Raw genomic sequence first — 13367 nt, 5'->3', positions numbered from 1 at the left:
TAGGAAAATGAAAATTAAGGAGTAATAGAGGACTTTAAAAAATAAAAGAAAAAATTTAAAAAAAGAAAAAAAATTTTTTTAATTAAAAAAAAAATAATAGTAAAAATATATCTAGGAATTTCTCTGGAGCTGTTGCAGGCAGTGTGGGTTCAGTTCAGTTTCAGATAGCTCCTTGTTCCAGCTTACACTTCTCAATATCTATAGGCCCCTTCCAGTGTAGTCAGTGTTAACTACAGGGATTTTAATCTGTTGCACCTGTCACTTCTAAAGCGGTTCCCTTTGTTTATTTGGCTTCTGTTTGCAGGTCTCTTCAGTGTCTAATTTCCACCCTGACACAAGTGGGCAGAGGTGGTCTCTTGTTTAGGTTCACTTGTTCAGTCGTGCTGTGGGGAGGGAGGGGCACTGCAGACAAATATCACTGGCGTGTGTGGGGAGCACTCGCAGTGTTCCGGCCACACTGGGTTTGCCCCCGCTCGCGGCGTGTGTGCTTTCCCTGTCTACACTGCTCAGGCTCCAGGTTGCTCTACAGGGAGTAGGCCCTGAGTTGCGTGTGCTTCTCAGGCCCAAGCGGCTCAGGTTCAGGTTTTCGGGTACTCCACAAAGCGCAGACTCGGTTGGGCCTGCGTTTTGTGCCTTCCCCGGCAGAGCAGCTCAGGCAGCCAGGAGCTTGATGAGCACACTCTCTCCGGGTGCAGTGCGCCTTATCCCTTCCGTGGTCCCAGCCTCAGTTTCCACGAGCGCCGGTCCGGTGTACCTTGTGTCTCTTCTGGGGAGCTGGTCTCTAGCTGCGACCCACCCAGTGGATGTCAACCATCCAGAATCTCAGGAAGTCTTTGGTTAGAAACTGGAAGCCTGTTTGCAGTTTGGTAGGGGATGCCATCTCTGGGGCCGCGTTTGCCCCTTTCCCCTCCCCCCTGCCTCCTGCCTCCGGCGGGGGATGGGCCGGTCCGCAGCCGGCTAGCTCTTCTCTGGAATTGCTCAGTCCTTCCTTTGTTCTGCGAACGGGCCGGCAGTGTCTTCGGTTAGGGCTTTTCGCAGGTTAATTTTCTCTCTCTCTCTTGCTATCCCACAGTTTAAGTTGCTATCTCACGTTAGCTCCCTCCGATTGCCCTCAGGGCATTCAGGTCCGGTCCTTACCTTAAGCAATGCTGCCTGCTCCTCTCCCTTCAGCCCCCACTTGCTGGTGGCAGATGTGAGTGTCTGGGATACTTTTCTGCTGGGAGTTGCTTTTAGTCATGTAATCTGTGGGTTTTATTTATTTTTCCTCCCAGTTAGGTTCGAAAACTTCCCCCAGACCCGCCAGTGAGAGGGTCTTCTGGTGTTTGGAAATTTCCTCTATTAAGACTCCCTTTCCAGGACGGATCTCCATCCCTAACTTTTGTCTCTCTTTTTATCTTTTATATTTTGTCCTACCTCCTTTTGAAGACAATGGGCTGCTTTTCTGGGAGCCTGATGTCCTCTGCTAGTGATCAGAAGTTGTTTTGTGGAGTTTGCTCAGCGTTCAAATGTTCTTTTGATGAATTTGTAGGGGAGAAAGTGGTCTCCCCATCCTATTCCTCTGCCATCTTAGCTCCTCCCCCCTCCTCCTATTTTTTCAAAAAGGAATATTTGATAGAGATTTGGTGGGGGAGAAAGTCTTAGGAATGGGAGAAAAAAAGATACTGAGAAAAAAAATGTGTGAAAACTAAATTTTATGTTCTATACACTACAATGGTTGAGCAAAGCTCAAACTAATAATAAATTTAAATACATGGTACCTGGTAAACTGTAGTCTAAGAATGACATAAATAGAGTCAGAGAGGAGAACGAAGCCCTCCAGAGAGGACTAGAATGCAGAGGTCCCTGAGGTATCACTCAGCATGTAAAGATAACTCAGGTTCACACAGAACAGATAATTTTTCTCTAGCTCCACCTTCAACCACTTATAGGTGAAAACTATAGCACCACCTCCAATACTTCTACCCTGGCTCTGGGAATGCGGTTCTGGAAATTCTCATAGCTAGTTCCTGCATTCACAAATAAAGGGTTGTTCAGCCACAACCTTGGCTGAAGGGTGCATGCTTCCTAACAGTGAATCCCCTATTTGTAGCATCTTTTGCAAACTGGGTAGGCTGAGAATTTTCTAACTCATCAAAGGCTGGTTCTTTTTTGCCTATCAGTTCTTTCCTCAATTTCTCTCTCACACATTTTACTGTAAGCAACAAGGAAGAAGAAAAAAAAAAAAAAACCCAGCTGCACCTTTCACGCCAAGCTTGGAAACCTCCTTAACCAAATATCCAACATCACTGTTACAAACCCTGCTTTCCATACAATCTGGAACACACTTTCAGCTCAGTTTCCTGACACTAAATACCAAGGATTGCCTTTCCTCCAGCTTCCAAATGTTCCTCATTTCCTTCTGAACCTTCTCCAGAAGTTCCTTTAATGTTCCTGTTTCTAACAGTGTTCTGTTTATGATGATATATGGATTCTCGATGACAATGCAGCCTTGCACACCTGAGCCCTCACAGGCCGAATCTTTAACAACCATATTTTTACCGACTGTCTGTTCAAAGCAATCTTGGATTCTTCTATCATGTCCTCACAATTCTTCCAGCCCTACCTATATCCAATTCCAAAGCCACTTGCCTATTTTAGGTATTTGTTACAGCAGCATTCCACTCCCCGGTGTCAAAATGTGTATTAGCTTGTCGCAGCTACTTTAACAAAATACCACAAAGTCGGTAGCTTAAAACAACAGAAATTCACTTTTTATGAAAGTCCTGATGGTGCAATTGTAGAAGTGAAACTCTGTTTTTGTTTTTCCTTTTCTCTTTTCCTGTTTTCCTTTTGCATAAATTAAGTCTGTGTTATGATTCTGTTTTATTTCCTTTTTAAATTCATGAGCTGTAACCCTGTTTTGTTATTTTATTTTTAAGTTTAGAGTACATATCATTACCTGATCACAGTCCACCCCTTCAAGTGCTATTGGCCCAGTCATCTGTATTTAACAAACCCTCCAGGGATGTTGGATTTTGTGATACACTGTGGTAGAGATGGCCACGTCTCCAGCTGTATCACTGGAGAGCTGACTGACTCAGGTAATAACTACACAGTCACCATCTATTTTTTAAAAAACTATCAAATTCCAAGGGGTTACATACACTGCCATTTAATCTACACATACCCTGAGCAATGGGACTGTTCATTCGTTTTCACAGATGAAGAAGCCAAGGCTCAGTGTCTATAAATGACCTGCCCAAGTTCCCCTGCTGGCCAAGGGTAGCACCCATGGTCAAGTCTGGTGAATATGACTCATACAGGCCATGCTGTGTTCCCAACTTACCCTATCACCCTTTGAGAGATTCAAGGCTGGTGGGGTGCAGGGAGCATCCCCTTGCTCTGTTCATGTAGGAATCCCCAGAGTACCCACCCCCTGGCTTGGGAGAAGGCAGTGCCCCCCGGCTGTGCCTTTCACCTCCCTGTGTGGTCCAGAGGGGCCTGAGACCAGAAAGAAGGCCCCAGATGTGCTCACTTGGCCAGAGGAGGGAGTGGAGGCCAGGAGTGCTGGCCACCTACCCAGGGATAGATGGAGGGCAGGCATGGTCTGGACAGACTCTAGCAGTAGGAGGCAATGGCTCACAGTTAAGGAGACTATAAGGGAGGAAGAATAAGTTCCTGATCATCCCCCTTGAGCAATACACCCAGGGAAACACCTGCGACAGAGTAGGAGTGTGGTTTTGCTCATGAAGCTTGGAGCACAATCAGAGGCAGTGTCCCAGCTCTTGCCTATCCCCACTGACCACTGAACATGCAGCCAACTGTCCAAGTCCCATGCAGGCACAGGGCCAGGCACCTGGCCACCTCGGTTTAGGGGGTCTAGGCCTGCGCCCAGTCCTTCCATCCCAGGCCTGCCCCCCCTCCAGCCCTGCTCAGTCCCCTGCACAGGTTGGCAGTGAACTCTTCCCTGCGAACTACACTGCAGCTGCTCCTTTTGCCTGTCCTCAGGCCCACACCTTCTGGAGTCTCTGGCCTTTGAAGTCACACCAGTTCAGCTTTAGTCCCTTGTGAGGCTCCTGTGATGGCTCAGACAGGGCACACAGGGTGAGAGGGCTCTTCACAGCACCCAGCACCTCCTCATGGGACCATCATGGCTTCCCTGGAATCAGGCTCTCTGCAAGTCCTCTCTGTAACCTGCTGAGTCTGTGAGATCTTGTACGCTGGCCTTGAATCAAGGTCACCTCCGAAGATGTCTGAGCCCCCTTCCAACCATTGCCAAAAGCCCCCCTGAACATCACCAGCAGGCTTCCTGACCCCAAATTAGGCAAAAATGCCCACCCCAGTCACCCTAGAGTGCCCTAACCAATCACCTAATGCCAACCTTCCAGCAGGAATTTTCTTTGTCTTGAGGCTATAAAATTGACTACTAACCCATGAAAAGTGTCGATTACCCCTGGTCTCTCAGGAGGTCAGCCTGTCGTGCTTGCAGTGCCCGCATTATCTCTGCTCTTTGCTCTTAATAAACTCACTCCCTCTGACATACCCTGGGTCTTGAAATTCTTTTCCAAGATCATGTTTGGACTCTGCCTCAACACAAATGGGAGCCTCCCGGGCAGTCCTGGTGGACTTCTGGCCGGCTCTGGGGAGCTGGGGGTCTGTGGACAGCTATAGCTCACCTGCCCTGAGGAGGGAAACTGTGCCCAGTGTATCTGCTGCCTGAGGATTCCACACTCTCAAAAACCTGAGTCACAGCTTGGGGTGGCCCCAGCAGGAGGTGCCCCTGGGCAAACACAGAGGGGCTATTTTAGGTTCTGTTGTGTTTTTCATAAGAAAATATTTTTAGACCAGATTCACCCTGAGCGGCAACGTGTAGCTTTGAGCTAATTGTGCAATTACTCAGCGGGAGTGGGGTGGTGCGGGTGAGTGTATAGAGAGCACACGGTGCCACTCCACTGGCTGGGATCCAGGTGGGAAGGCCACGGCCACCGAGAGCAGAGACCGTACAGAGTCCAAGACACTTGCCACATCCTTCTCTCAGGCCAGCCGGCCCTGACTCCGGCAGAGAACCTGAGCACCCCCCTGCCAGGGGCTGGGACTGCCTACCCACAGCTGCAGCTCCCCTGAGCGAAGGAGAAAGGTCCCCTGCCCTGCTCCTGGGAGCAAAGATACCAGCCAACACTGGGCCCCACAGAGGTCACAAATCGGAGCCAGCCTGCTCGGGAACTATGTGGGGCCCACAGTGCAGAGGTGCTGCCTGCAGCTATGGGAGCCACACCTCGGCTCGGGGTGCTCTCCAGGAGACTGGGGCCAGGAGCCCACCCAGCCCACCACCCACCCTGACTCAAGGCTGCCTCCTCTTCTTAACTCACACCAAGCCTCCCTAAGAGTCAGGGTGGTTCAGAGAGATTCCCTGACGGCCCTGCTGAGTGAATTGTGGGTGACTGAGCTGCAGGTGAAAAGGCGTTTCCTCTGCTGGATTCCAGGGGACCCCACCACTGGCAGGCACATCCTTGCTCTGAGGGATGACAGCACATTCTGTCCCAGAGTCCACGGCCAGGCTGACCCCTCTGACTGGTGCAGCCACACATCCCCTGCTGCTGCGCCGCATGGCCTCTGCACTCAGACCCCAAGCCTCTGCCGTGGGACTGGGGACCGCAGTAGGTAATCGGGGTTCTTTCTATCTTTCCCTTTTGCTCCTGCACCTAAGAAGTGGGCAATTGTGACTTTTCAAAAGTTTGACTTTGATAGTGCTTCACTCAGTTGCGGGGCTTCCCCCCTGGCTCAGCACTGAAACTCTGCCTGCAATGCAGGAGACCTGGGTTCGACCCCTGGGTGGGGAAGATCCCCTGCAGAAGGGCCCGCCCAGCACCCCACTCCAGTATTCCAGCACTCCAGTAGCCCGCCCAGCACCCCCACTCCAGAAAATCCCATGGACAGAGGAGCCTGGCGGGCTACAGTCCTTAGGGTTGCAAAGAGTCGGACATGACTGAAGTGACTAAACAGGCACACACTCAGTTGTGAGGGTAACGAGAAGGTGAAACCAGCCAGGAGACACATCCTGCCTCCTCAGATGAGGGAATGTCACCTCCCAGGTAGCTGTAAGGATTGCTCAGAGGTGAGGGAAGCAGCTGTTTCCACTATGCCAGCCCTGTTGGGAGGCCCCCAACTCCTGGCCCTATGACAAAGCCACAGAATTCCCCAGGAGAGGCTCCTGCCCCCGCAAGGAGTCTCTGAGCCTCCTTCCTTGCTTTTGCTCTTTGCCCAGCACTACTCAGCCTAACAAACTCCTCTGTTCTTGTCCCATTCAACTGCTGACTGGTAGTGAAGACTGTCCCCAGACCCCAGCCCACCCAGAGACACTGCCTATGGCCTGCGTCATGTGGTGCCATCCTTTGCCAGGCCGGCCTGGCAGGTGTCTGCGTAGACATCTGTCCCCTCCCTAAACTGAGCACCACAGAAGCTGATGTTGACAGGGATCTGATTTCCCTGCTCCAAGGGCTCCTCCCAGCTCTCCTCCAGGGTGGTGGACCCCTCGCTCAGCCTGAACTGGGACCAGCCTGGCCCTGTTCCCAGGCAGCTGGAGGAAGTAGGCGAGCCTGCCACTCACCACCCACGGTGCTATCGAGGCAGGTCCCTGCTGCCTGACCCAAAATAACCCAAGCTGGGGAAGCAGAGCGTGACAAGGGCAACGCAGCCCAGCTGTTGGGAACGCGGCACCCTCATCTCCTCCTCCTCACTTGCTCCCGTTCAGCTCAAGCTCCATTTCCCTGGCGACATCTCTGCTGACTGCCTTAGCCCTCCAGGTGGGCCCCCGCCCCTCCGTCAGGCGTGGAGCTTCTACCCTTGGGAGATGATCGGCAGGAAGAGGTGACAGAGCTCTGTGGGAAGACAGGACAGCAGATTCAGGGTGTCACAGAATTTTGAAAGATGGAAACTTGGAGGATGAGCGGTACCTGACTTCACAGAGTGGAAAAGGCTGAATCTTAGCTACTGCTAAGGGCAGGCAGGGCATCAGTAAGTGAGAAGCGAGCCTGGCTTCCCACGAGGTGAGGGGCCCTGGGAGGAAAGGGGAGCTGTTAGCTGCCCCCCACCCCACCCACCGCCACCGCTGTTCTGTTGTCATCTCCTCTGGTTCCCTCCTCTTTTCCATCACACCATCACATTGGCCTGGGGACACACCGAGCTTACTCCCACCCAGGGCTTCAGAACTTTCTGCTCCTCCTGCCTGGATAAGCTCTTCCTCTGGAGACCCCCGGGGCTCGCCTGCCCTTGTCAGGCCCCTAGCGTCTCCTCTGTCCACTCTGAGAAGACTGGAGCCCTCGCTGGAGCTGCCCTCTGCTAGTCGTCAGCGAGGCTCTGCTGAGAGACCCAGGGAGGGTTTGCAAGTTGCTGGGAAGAATAACATCCAGAGTTGTCAGCATATTATCTACTCTTACTTCATCCCTGGTATCAAGTTACTTCTGCATCTCAGTTTTTCATATTACTTGAAGGAAAGAGTCGGACACGACTGAGTGACTGAACTGAACTGAAAGGAAACAACTAAGTAGATATTAAATTCTACTTCAATTTTTAAGTACTGTGTTCTGTATTCTTATGTTTGTTTAAAGGTTAAGTGCAAACACTGTTCCCTTTTTTGCACCTATACCATTTTATATTTCACCATCTGTTTCACACACCCACACACAAATGCTGCCCTGATCCAAGAGTTGGCAACTCTCAGTAGTCCTGTTTGCTAAATTCTTCTGGCCATTACAAGGTGAAATTTGTGCCTTCGATACTGGATCAAAATTACTTTTAAAAAGCCCAAATACTTGAGCATTGGGTTTGGGTTTTCCTTTTTTTTTTTTAACAGTAGAAGTTAGATAAACTTTTAGATCAAACCATGCTGTATTCCAATACATAGACACTATTACATCTCTAACACATGAGCTCATGACATTAAAAAAAAAAAAAAAAAAAGAAAGCATGCAAATGCTAAAGATCTTCAAATCCAATTGTCTAGGAACAGAAGTAACTGACATGGAGGTTGGCTGCTTCCCCACAAGACGCTGGACCAATAATATTTCCTCCCATTCCTCTTTCCATCTCTGACCATTCTTTTCCTAATTCTTACACTATAAATGTTTTTATGGTATAATTTTTGTTCATTTATTGCTTTGCCCTGGCCCAGAAAGATAATGCTATCATTCACATATCTCAGGCTGCTACAAACAAAGGTAATCCGTGTTACTCTCCATACATTCCTGGAAACATATATACCATCACATGTAAAATAGATAGCCAATGGGAATTTGCTGTATGATGCAGGGAACTCAAACCAGGGCTCTGTAACAATCTAAACTGGTGGGATGGGGAGGGAGGTTCAAAAAGGAGGGTACGTAGGTACACCTGTGGCTGATTCATGTTGATGTATGGCAGAAAGCAATACAACACTGTAAAGCAATTATCCTTCAATTAAAAATAAATAAATTTAATTTTTAAAAAATCCTGTGTGTCTTTATATTAGAATTGTTGTTCTCCTTCCTTATTCCTGCAACTTGTCACCTTAAAAAAAAAACTGTCCTCTTTTTTTAAAGTTTTAAAGACAAGGTTTTCCCCATTATTCTTGATATTTTAGGAAAATTACAATGTATAATAAATTAGAAAATCACATATCTCTGCTATAATATCAAAGAAGCATTTTAATCAAAGCTCTACTAAAAATCCTAATAAGAAAAGGCAGTGCAGCCACTATGGAAAACAGTATGGAGGCTCCTCAGAAAACTAAAAATAGAGTTGCCATAGGATCCAAGAATCCAACTCCTGGGCATATATTCAGGCAAAACTATAATTTGAAAAGATACATGCATCCCTATGTTCAAAGCAGCACTATTCACAATGACCAAAACATGGAAATAGTCTAAGTGTCCATAGATAAGTGAATGGATAAAGAAGATGTGGTATATATACATAATGGAATACATACTCAGCCACAAAAAAGAACAAAAGATGCCATTTGCAGCAACATGAATGGACTTAGAGATTGTTTACTGTGAGTAAGTCAGATAAAGAAAGACAAATATCATATGATATCACTTAAACGTGCAATCTAAAATATGGCACAAATAAACTTAGGAAAGAGACTCACAGACTTGTAGAGAACAGACTTGTGGTTGACAAGGGAGAGGAGGATGGGGGAGGAGGAAGAATGGATTGGAAATCTGGAGTTAGCAAACGCAAACTATCACATATAGGATAGATAGACAAGAAGCCCCTACTGTATAGCACAGGGAACTATATTCAGTATCCTGTGATAAACCATAATGGAAAAGAGTATGAAAAAGAATGTATATATATATATAACTGAATCACTTTGCTATACAGCAGAAATTAACACAGCATTGTAAATCAACTATTTTTAATAAAAAAGAGACATTGCATGATTATAGAAAAATCAAAAAATGAAAGTTAATAGAAAAAATCATGAATGTCAAATTATCACCAAAAGGTGATGCTGCTGATGGTACTGCTTTTTGACCTAAGCATGAAAGTTACAATATGATTGACAGTTACTCAACATTCAGTGAAATACCTGACACAGAATTATTGGGTTGGCCAAAAAGATTGTTCAGGTTTTTCCATGATTTGTGATGGAAAAACCCAAACGAACTTTTGACAATACTTCTATATTGTGGGCTTTCGTAGGGAAAGACTAGTACTCATTCTGAATACTCACATTCTAACACAGCACTAGGAATAACAGTAGACAGTCAAGCATTTGCTGTATTGACATGCTCCTTTTCTTATTAATATAGTCCATTCTTGGCAGTTCATCTCCCATATAATATTTTGTGGTTATGGTTCAAGACCAGTTTGCACCCCATTCCCTGAACCTCTGTAGTGCTTAAGACTTGAAAAATAATCACATATTTGTTTCTTACCCAGCTCCTTGAGCCTCAATGCAAAGCATTTCATTTGTTTTGTTCAGTGCTGGGTCCTCAGTCCCTAGAACAGTGCCTGGTGCATACTAGGCATGCATGACTGGATGAACGAATAGAAAAGGATCTGACTAGGCTATAAAAGACATTTACTAAATCATATATTAAGAAGTAAAATTAATTTAAAATGATATCATAAGAGGGACTTCCCTGGTGGTCCAGTGGCTAAGACTCTGTGCTCCCAATGCAGGGGGCCTGGGTTCGATCCCTGGTCAGGGAACTAGATCCCATGTGCCACAACTAAAGATCCTTTACACTGCAACTAAGATCTGACACCGCCAAATAAATAAATACATATTATTTTACATATTAAAAAGAAGCTGTCATGAGATAATGCCACTGGAAGTTGAGGGTAGGGGGTGGAGGGAGGAGAGGATGTAAGCAGAACCAAACTCTTAGTTTCCTTGAAAGCAGGTTCATCACTTAGTTAACATCTAAATGGAAAAATCAAGAAATAGCAATGTAAGCATTTTTCTTAGAATCTGAAAGTATATACCAGATGGAAGAGCTGTAAAGCCTAAATGAGATCCTTCTAGGGGTGGAAAGCGTTAGGGCAAAGGACTGCCATTTTTCTTTATAAGCCTTGTAATAGGTTTAAATGTTTTATACAGACAATATATACAGATAGCTTGGATGAAGTTTAAAAGTCAGGTAATCAAAGACAACTTTGTTTTAATGCTTTATGTCATTAAATTCACAGCTTAGGTTGATTTTGTTAAATCTAGGCAACATTTTGAGTACTTTCTAATGAAACTTTTAATTTTTAAAAACAGATTCATATGCAATTCTAATAAATAATACTGAGAGGTTTATTAGTATATTTATAATGTACTTTTTACCCAATTTCCTCCCATGATAACATCTTGTAAAACTGTACTACAATGTCACAACCAGGATAACCACAGATACAGTGGAGAGACACAGTATTTCCATCACCACAAGGATCCTCATGTTGCCATTTTATCATATACGTCCCCGCCTCAGCTGCCCCAAGGAGAGGAGTTCCCTGCCCCTTAACCCTGCCCCATCCTTAACCCCTGGGAAACATCAATCCATTCTCCATTGCTATAATTTTATCAAGAATATTATGCAAATGGAGTCATGAAGCATGTAACCTTGGATTTGGGTTTTCTCACTTGGCATAATCCTCTGGAGTTTCATTCAGGTTGATGCATGAACCAGTAATTTTTTCCTTGTTAATGCTGTGTAAAATTTCATGGTGTGGATTTGCCTTGGTTTGTTTAACCAGTCACTCAATGAAAGACTGTTTTCTAGGGTGTTTCCAATTTTCAGCTACTACCAAAAAAGTTGTTATGTGTCTTCTTGTAGAGATTTTTGTGCAAACCTAAGTTTTCATTTCTTGTATATAAATGCCTTGGATGCAGTTGCTGGGTCACAGTGTAGTTGCGTATTTAGGGACTTTGTTGTTGTTGCTGCTGCTGCTGCTTGTTTTTTTGTTTTGTTCTTAAAGAACTGCCAAACTGTTTCCCAGAGTGGCTTTACCATTTTAGGTTCTCATAAGCAGTGTATCCAATGGATCCAGTTTCTCTGCATCCTCACCAGCACTTGGTATTGTCACTGTTTTTATTTCAGACGTTCTGATAGATGTGTAGTGGTTTTGATTCACATCCCTCTGATGGTCAGTGATGTTGAACATCTTTTCATGTGCTTATTTGTGTCTTTGGTGAGAGGTCTCTTCATGTCCTTTGCCCATTTTCTAACTGGGTTTTTTTTTTCTTTATTGCCTTCTGAGAGTTCTTTGTATATTTTATATTTTCATCAGATATGTGGCCTACAAATGTATCTTCCAAATATATTGTCTATAGCTTGTCTTTCATCCTCTTAACAGAACATTCTGCAGAGCAAAAGTTTTTAATTCTGAAGAAGCCCAATTTATTGATTTTTTTAAATGGATTGTGCTTTTAGTGTCAAGTCTAAGAACACTTTGCCTAATCCTAGGTCCTGAATTTTTTCTCTTATTTTTTTCCAAAAGCTTTATAGTTTTAAGTTTTACATTTAAGCCTATCGTCCTTAGTAAGTTAATTTTTTAAATCAGATAGGAGGTTTAGATTGAAGTTTGGCTCTTTTTTTTTTGCCAATGACTGACTGATTTCTGCAACACTATTTGTTGAACAAGCTGTCTTTCCTCTACTGAATTGCTTTTGCACCTTGCCAAAGATCAGTGGGTTTTTTCCTGGGTTCTATATTCTGTTCCATTCATCTATGTAACTAACCTCTACCAGGACCACAGTCTTGATTACTATAACTGTATAATGTCTTAAAATCATGTGGACTAATTCCTCCTACTCTATTTTTCTTTTTCAAAACTGTTTTGGTTATTCTAGTTCCTTTGAACTTCCATATAAGTTTTAAAATAATCTCAATTTGGGAAGAATTGATAGGTATCTCTACCATGTTCAGCCTTCCAGTCCACAAACACAGCATGTATCTCCCTTTACTTAGATCTTCTTTGATTTCTTTCATCAGTGTTTAGTAGTTCTCGGCATTCAAATACTGTACATGTTTTGTTTTAGTGATTATAAATAGTATTGTATTTTTCCAGTTTTATTGAGGCATAATTGACAAAATTGTATTTAAAGTATGAAAAATGAAAGTGTTAGTCACTTAGTTGTGTCTGTTTGGAACTCCATGGTCTGTCCATGGGATTCTCTAGGCAAGAAGACTGGAGTGGTTTGTCACTTCCTTCTCCAGGGGATCTTCCTGACCTGGGGGGTCTAACCCAGATCTCCCACATTGCAGGCAGATTCTTTATCATCTGAGCTACTAAGGAAGATTATTTAAAGTATGCAATATGATTATTTGATATATGTATACATTATGAAATAATTACCACAATCAAGTTAATGCATCTATCATTTCACACAGTTACCTTTTTTGTATGTGGTCAGAAAGCTTAAAAATCTACTCACAGCAAATTTAAAGTATACAATATAGTATTATTAACTATAGTCACCATGTTGTGCATTATTCATCTTGTAACTGAAAGTTTGCACCCTTTGACCAACATCTATCCACTTCCTCCTCCAACCCCCACCTAAGACCTTGGAAACCACTCTTTCCTTTTTCTCTTCTCTGAGTTTTTTAAAAAATTCCTCATATTGGTGAGATCATACAGTATTCATCTTTCTTTATCTGGCTTATTTCACTTAGCATAATGTTCAGATTAATCCATGATGTTGCAAAGGGAGGATTTCCTTCTTTCTTATGGATACTTATATATAACATATTCTTTGTTTATTTACAACACTCAGATAGTTTCCTTATCTTGGCTACTGTGAGTAATGCTGCCATGAACATGGGAGTGGAGATGCCTCTTTAAGATGCTGCTTTCATTCCCTCAGATGTACCCCAACAGTGGGACTGGCTTTCATTCCCTCAGATGTACCCCAA

At 44.6% G+C, this 13367-nt stretch overlaps 1 long non-coding RNA gene and 1 other non-coding gene across 2 annotated transcripts in view; one reads left to right on the top strand and one right to left on the bottom strand.

Annotated features, from left to right (window-relative positions):
* LOC139033625 (uncharacterized) overlaps window positions 1-13367 on the bottom strand; it is a 329098-nt gene that overhangs the window by 224972 nt on the left and 90759 nt on the right. The gene's annotated exons all lie outside the window — the stretch shown is intronic.
* On the top strand, window positions 10104-10176 carry TRNAG-CCC (transfer RNA glycine (anticodon CCC)). The gene has a single exon. It is a non-coding gene; the product is annotated as a tRNA-Gly (tRNA).

The sequence above is a fragment of the Odocoileus virginianus genome, unplaced genomic scaffold (genome assembly GCF_023699985.2).
Source record: "Odocoileus virginianus isolate 20LAN1187 ecotype Illinois unplaced genomic scaffold, Ovbor_1.2 Unplaced_Scaffold_23, whole genome shotgun sequence".
Taxonomy (NCBI): Eukaryota; Metazoa; Chordata; class Mammalia; order Artiodactyla; family Cervidae; genus Odocoileus; species Odocoileus virginianus.
The sequence above is the reverse complement of the archived record's forward strand: the minus strand, read 5'-3'. Positions and strand labels throughout refer to the sequence as shown.